This window comes from Marmota flaviventris, chromosome 10, assembly GCF_047511675.1.
Source record: "Marmota flaviventris isolate mMarFla1 chromosome 10, mMarFla1.hap1, whole genome shotgun sequence".
Taxonomy (NCBI): domain Eukaryota; kingdom Metazoa; phylum Chordata; class Mammalia; order Rodentia; family Sciuridae; genus Marmota; species Marmota flaviventris.
This window is the reverse complement of record NC_092507.1, coordinates 55,580,064-55,586,766: the sequence shown is the minus strand read 5'-3', so window position 1 is coordinate 55,586,766 and position 6,703 is coordinate 55,580,064. Positions and strand designations below refer to the sequence as shown.

Here is a 6,703-nt window from a genome sequence, read left to right as displayed (position 1 = left end):
GTTTAATAAACATGTTTTCCTTAAAGATATTTTTAATTGAGGTAAAAATTTATCTTCATGAGGCCAGGCGTGATGGCACACGCCTGTAGTCCCAGTGGCTCAGGAGGCTGAGACAGGAGAATCACGAGTTCAAAGCCAGCCTCAGCAAGAGTGAGGCTCTAAGCAACTCAGTGAGACGCTGTCTCTAAATAAAATACAGAATGGGGCTGGGGATGTGACTCAGTGGTTGAGTGCCCCTGAGTTCAATCCCTGGTGCCAAAAAAAAAAAAATTATCTTCAGTGAAGCACACAGATCTTAAATGCATGACCTGAAGTGGAATTTTTTGTTAGTTTGTTTTTGCAGTGTTGGGGATTGAACCCAGGGGTACTCTACCACTGAGTTTCATCATCCCCAACTTTTATTTATTTTTTTATTTTGAGACAGAGTCTCACTAAGCTGTCCAGGCTATCTCTAACTTGAGATCCTCCTGCTTTAGCTTCCCAAGTAGCTGATATCACAGGTAGCACCACATGGCCAGCTCTATCATCTGCGTTTTGACAAATGTATGTACTTGTGTAACCCATTCATAATAAAAAGCCCAATCAAGATATAACCCAATAATGATATACCACCAGTAAGATATATAACATCTCCATCACTCCAGAAAGATCCTTCTCGCCCCTGTCCACTCAATTGTCACATCCCACAAGCAACCTCTATTCTGATTTCTATCAGCATGGATAAGCATGGGTCACTTTTTGATAAACAACACGTTTTTTTAAAAGAAATTTTTGGAGCACATGTGTGCCCGGTCCCCCAAACATGGAGCCCAGGTCTTACCTGAGTCAGGCTGAGGGAGTGAGTCCAGGTGGGACTACTGGCTGTGCCTCTGCTGGCCGCATACCTGCACATCCCACCCCCTCAGCTCTCTCCTACTCTGCACTCATGGAAGACTTCTGACAAGTTTTTCACCTACAAGGGATTGCACATCTTCTACTAGGACTCTGTGGTTGTAGTTGGCAGTCCTGAGATAATTGTGCTTTTACATGGCTTTCCAACTTCCAGCTATGACTGGTATAAGATTTGGGAAGGTCTGACTCTGAGGTTTCATCCAATGATTGCCCTTGAATTCTTAGGCTTTGGCTTCAGTAACAAACCGAGACCACACCACTATTCCATATTTGAGCAGGCCAGCATCATGGAGGCGCTATAATAGGACTCAACCTGTTGTCTCACGACTATGGAGACATTGTTGCTCAGGAGCTGCTGTATAGGTTCAAACAAAATGGATCCAGCCAGCTTACCATAAAGAGTCTCTGTCTGTCAAATGGAGGTATCTTTTCTAAGACTCATCGGCCTCTTCTTCTCCAAAAACTACTTAAAGTTGGAGGTGTGTTGTCACCCATCTTCACGAGGTTGATGGACTTCTTTGTATTTTCTCGAGGTTTTACCCCAGTCTTTGGACCATACACTCAATCCTCCGAGAGTGAGCTGTGGGATATATTGGCAGGGATTGGAAACAATGGCAGGAACTTGGTGATTGACAGTCTCTTACATCAATCAGAAGTGTAGAGGATGCTGGGTGGGGGCTCTTGCCTCTGTAACTATTCCCATTCATTTTATCTTTGGGCCATTGGATCCCTAAATCCTATTCAGAGCTTTTGGAGCTATACAGGAAAACGCTGCTGCGGTCTACAGTGTGGATTCTGGATGAGCAGATTAGCGACTACCCACAGCTAGAGGATCCCATGGGCTTCTTGAATGCATGTATGGGCTTCATCAACTCCTTCTGAGCTGGAAAGAGTATCTTTTCTATATTATCTCCCCCACTTCGGTATCTGTTGTATATTCCACTTAGGAAGAAATGCTGGCAATCAAACACTGTTCTCTCACAAAAGTCCACTTTACTCACATTGATGGAACAGAAAATAGAAAGAAGGCAGTAGAAATTCTGACAAAATAGTCCACCTCATTCTTTTGACGTCTGATTAAGTATATAGACTTGTCTTTTGTTTATTAGGAAATTCTGATGATAGGACTTCTCATGGATGCATAGAGACAGGCATTAGACATTCTTTTGCTTAAAAGACTTAACACTTCTGTAGACTTTGCTGAAGTCTCTGACAGTGCTAATTTCTGGCCCAACCCCAATTGGAATTCCGTAGTAAAGAATGAGGCGTGGGGCCTGTTACCTCTTCTTGAAAGGCTTAAAAGGTACATGGTTTTTAAAGTTTTTAAAGCAACATAGCTTAAGTGAGAGTGAATATCCCTTTTCATACTTTGGATTAGTTTCATCAGCTGCTTCAAATGATAGACATTTTGTTAAAATATTTGTTTAAGTAATGCAGTATTTTAAAGTATGGTGTAAGAGTATGATTTGCCAACACATTGTGTATAGTCTATAAAGACACTACACTGGCAGGACCTTTACTCTGCCAAAGCAGTGAACCCTTATTAAACATGTGTAATTTCTGAGTAAACTAAATCTAAATTATTTACAGAATTTCCTAAAATCACAGACATTAAGAACCAATTGCATGGGAGGAATAGACGAACTCTAGATAGGGCAGAGGAGTCGGAGGGGAAGGGAGAGGGCATGGGGTTAGAAATGATGGTGGAATGTGATGATCATTATTATCCAAAGTACATGTATGAAGACACGCGTTGATGTGAATATACTTTGTATACAACCAGAGATATGAAAAATTGTGCTCTATGGGGTAATAAGAATTGTAATGCATTCTGCTGTCATATAGAAATAAGAAAATTAGAATAAATAAATAAAATTTTTAAAAAGAACCAATTGCATCTGTGCCAGAGATTTACTATCATTAGCTGAAAGATCAATTCTAACAGCAAATAATAGTCTGACTACTCATACCTCAGTGCTTAGAAGCATGTCCCTCCTGAGCTGAAGTGTAGGGAGGGCACTGTTGTATACTCGGAGTTACCTTGCTGAAGTACACTGACTCCTCTTGTGATGGTTGCTTCACTTCCCATTGGCTGTCCCAGAGAGGCTTTCTCATGCAGCTCAGCAGTTCCTGTACTTAGCAGACAGGATAGTTCCCAGACACTCTAAGAACAAAGTCCCAAAGCCCTATAAGCAAATGGTCTGAATAGTTTTTTTTTTTTTTTTTTAAGCCACAGTTTCATTGTCTTAGTCAAAGCAGGATTATTAAGTGATTAATTTTAAATTCATTTTTAAAAAAATTAGGAACTTTAAGTATATCAACTTTGAAACTGGAAAAAGTGTTTATTTTCTATTAATAAAAATGAATTGTGACTAAGTAAGTAAATAAATAAATAAAATAAAAGAAGCTTCTGTGTAGACTGAGGACAAACACAAAATGTCGAAACCATTTCCTGCCTTCAAGGATTTTTGTCTTGCTGGTGAGGAGATAAAAACAATAAGACAGAGATAGCTTAGGAACAAGTGTTTAAGGGTCAAGTCATACAGCTCCAGAGAACTCAGAAAGTTACAATTGTGTAAGGTGCTATACAATCTTAGATTTCTTACTGCATTGCAGTAGAAAAAGGGGAGCAGATACTAGACTATGAGCTCTAAGAGGTCAGGGATTGTTTGTCTTGCTTACTGTATCTCAGGTGCCTTACACAGCACCTAGCACAGGGCCCTGACTCAATAAATATTTGCAGACTGAATAAGTGACACTACTCAGTTAGTCAACAAATATTTATTTATTCTTCCTACAAATATTTATTGAACTCTTACTATGTGCCATGGGATTGTGCTAAACCCTGGAGACATAATGGTGAAATAATCGACTTGGTCTCTGACCTCATGGAGCTAGTATCTGACATCAACCGTTGTTAAGAGGCAGATAGCATAGCACTGTGAGGGAGCCAAGAAAAGGGACCTTCCTAGGCCTGACAGCATCGGCGGAGGTGGGACGAAGCCTCAGCGAATGATTGGCAGTGATGAATAACAAATAGAAGCCTCAGAAGTGACTCTGACTTGGTGGATGGTAGATCATTTTAATTTTTTTTTCTTTTTCAGATTATTTTGCCCAACAAACTCAGCTCAAGGTTGAGTGCGGTGAAGATTAGACATCTGTTGCATGCTGGAGGGACAAAGGTGGTGATTGGGATGGCTGGTGCTGGGCAAAACTGTAAATTGGAAGGAATTTTATTTGGTGCCCCCACCTGTTCTCTTAGGTGCCTTTTCTTCCTTTTTAACACTAGCCCTCATATATTTTTTCCCAGTGTCTGATAGCTCATTCCTACTAAGGTGGTTACTGATCGCTGTAGTTCTAAAATGGCAATTCCTTTTTTCTACTTCTCAAACCCTCATGTACCTGGCATCTTTGCCTTTTAAGTGGAATGGAATGCGTATGAGGAGGGCAGGCTGAGTCACAGAGCCAACTGTTAGAATTGTAATTTCTTGGAGAAAGGAGGCTGTCCTTGGGCCTAAGTGTGCTAGACTCATCCTATCATTCTCTAGTTACCCTATATTTTCTTCCTTGCCATTTCCCAGTATTTTCTTTATACCCTCTGTTGATCAGTGCTCTTTATTATGGATCTGAGCTTTCTGACCTTGGAACGTTTGCTTAACATCTCTGAACCTCAGTTTCTTCAACTATCATTGGAGGATCATATCAGTGTCATTGGATTCAGTATCTTCCACATTGTAGTTTCTTGATTAAGTTGCCCCCACCCAACTTGTTGGTTCCATTGTTAGAAATCTTAGACTCAGGAATGTTACTCTCAGACAGACTCCATTCTAGAGGCAAACTTAATGGTCCAACTTCATTGGATCTGGAAAGTGTTTATCTCACTCTCTTCCCTTTCTTACTTGTCCATTCCAAGAAGACATGGCATCTTTGAGTGATAGTCATTAATCTCACCAAGTCATAAATGAATACCATTGAACACAAAAATTAAAGGAAGGGGTGTGGCTGGATCTGTACAAATCCATTCCCACCTTGATAAAAGCAATTTGATTATGTTGTATGTCGATTATCAATCACAAATGTCCTGTGCATGAAGATGAATCTTCAGTCTGAAGAGTGCACCTATGAATCGAGTAGAGTAACCCATGGCATTTATACCTATGAATAATATACTTATTGATCCAAATCAATTAAGTAGGGCCCAGCATCTATCTGTTCATTTAGTCACATGTAGTTGTTAAGCATCTACTGTATGCAAGGGAGTATACCAGATGCTGTGTTTATAGTGACAAGTGAGACAAGAGATCCCATGGAGTTGACCTTGGAGATGCACTTAAAATAATTAATTAGAAAGTTATGTATTCAATTATAATTGTGGTACATTCTACAAAGAAACTGGGCAAGCTGCTATGAGAATTTACAGTAGGGGATCCAATCAACCGGGGAAGTCTGGGGAGATTTTTGAGGAAATTACTGAAGCACTGAATATGAAAGTAAAAGCAATTTGGGAGGAAAGAAAGAGAAGAGCTCCCCAGTTGTCTGTAGGATGGAGATTCTGAGTTTCCCAGGGCTGGTGGTGGTGTCATGGGAGCTGACCATGGGTGTGCTGATTTATTGGTGTTCTGAAGCTGGGACCACTAATGATTTTTCTGCAAGGTTATGCCCAAAGGAAGAAACCCACTCACCAACCAGTTGAAATGGGAGAGTTATAAAGGTGTGACGTATCATTTAATTCTCTTATCCAAAGTATACCCAGGTTACTCAGGACCCCAGTTCAGGATGACTGTTTTACACAACTGTGAGTCCACTCAGGCCTCTAATCATCTTACAGTGCAGACTTAAGTCCCATTTTCCACCCAAGGTAATTGAAGGTGAAGGAGGCTGAATTGGTGTACCATCGTATCGGTATGAACCTCATCTATCTGATGTGAAGGCTCGTGATTTTTAACATGATTTAATGAAGATGAGTCTTGTGCAGATCCATACTTTGACTATTTAAATTTGTGCATGTTGATATTCTGTTTCTTTTTTCCCACTCCTGTACTGGTAATTGAATGCTGAACTTTTTGCACGTGCTGGGCAAGCACTCTACCATTGAGCTACCTCCCCAACCTTTTTTATTATTTATTTATGAGAGAGAGAGAGAGAGAGAATTTTTTATTATTTATTATTATTATTATTTTAGTTTTCAGTGGGCACAACATTTTTATTTTATTTTTATGTGGTGCTGAAAATCGAACCCAGCGTCCTCGCGCATGCCAGGTGAGCGCGTTACCTCTTGAACCACATCCCCAGCCCTTATTTTTTATTTTGAGACAGGGTTCAGGTTTGAAGTTGAGATCCTCCTGTATCAGCCTCTATAACAGCTGAGATTATAGGCATGTGCCACCACACCTGGGTAGTTCCTTAAATTTTATTAGCAAAGAGGTGAAAGGAAAGTTAGCGTGAGTAAGAGTGTCCACAAATAGATTGACCTTTGGAAAACCAAACAGAAAAGAATACACCTTCTGAGGGTTAGCTGTGTGAACCATTGTCAGCCTCCCTGGATCTAGACATTTACTGTTTCCATGTAAATAAAACGGATAACTGCCATATTTACCTTGAACTTCCAAAGGCTAGTAAACCAAAAAGAACTCTGGAAGCTTCCTGGGAACAACTTGGTAATTGAGAAATCTCATCCGAAGGGTGTAGGGATCATTTCTTTCTTTTTCATGGGAAAAACTCAAGTGACCCAAAGAGCCATGGTTTTTTGGAAGGAGATCAAGAATAAATAAATAGACTCTTCATGTGCTTCTTTGCTTGTGGGAGTTACAGA

The 6,703-nt window shown here is 40.3% G+C and overlaps 1 pseudogene; it reads left to right on the top strand.

The window, feature by feature from the left end:
- The first annotated feature begins 510 nt into the window (after positions 1-510).
- LOC114103729 (mesoderm-specific transcript homolog protein pseudogene) lies at positions 511-1,773 on the top strand (annotated as a pseudogene).
- Positions 1,774-6,703: the final 4,930 nt, after the last annotated feature.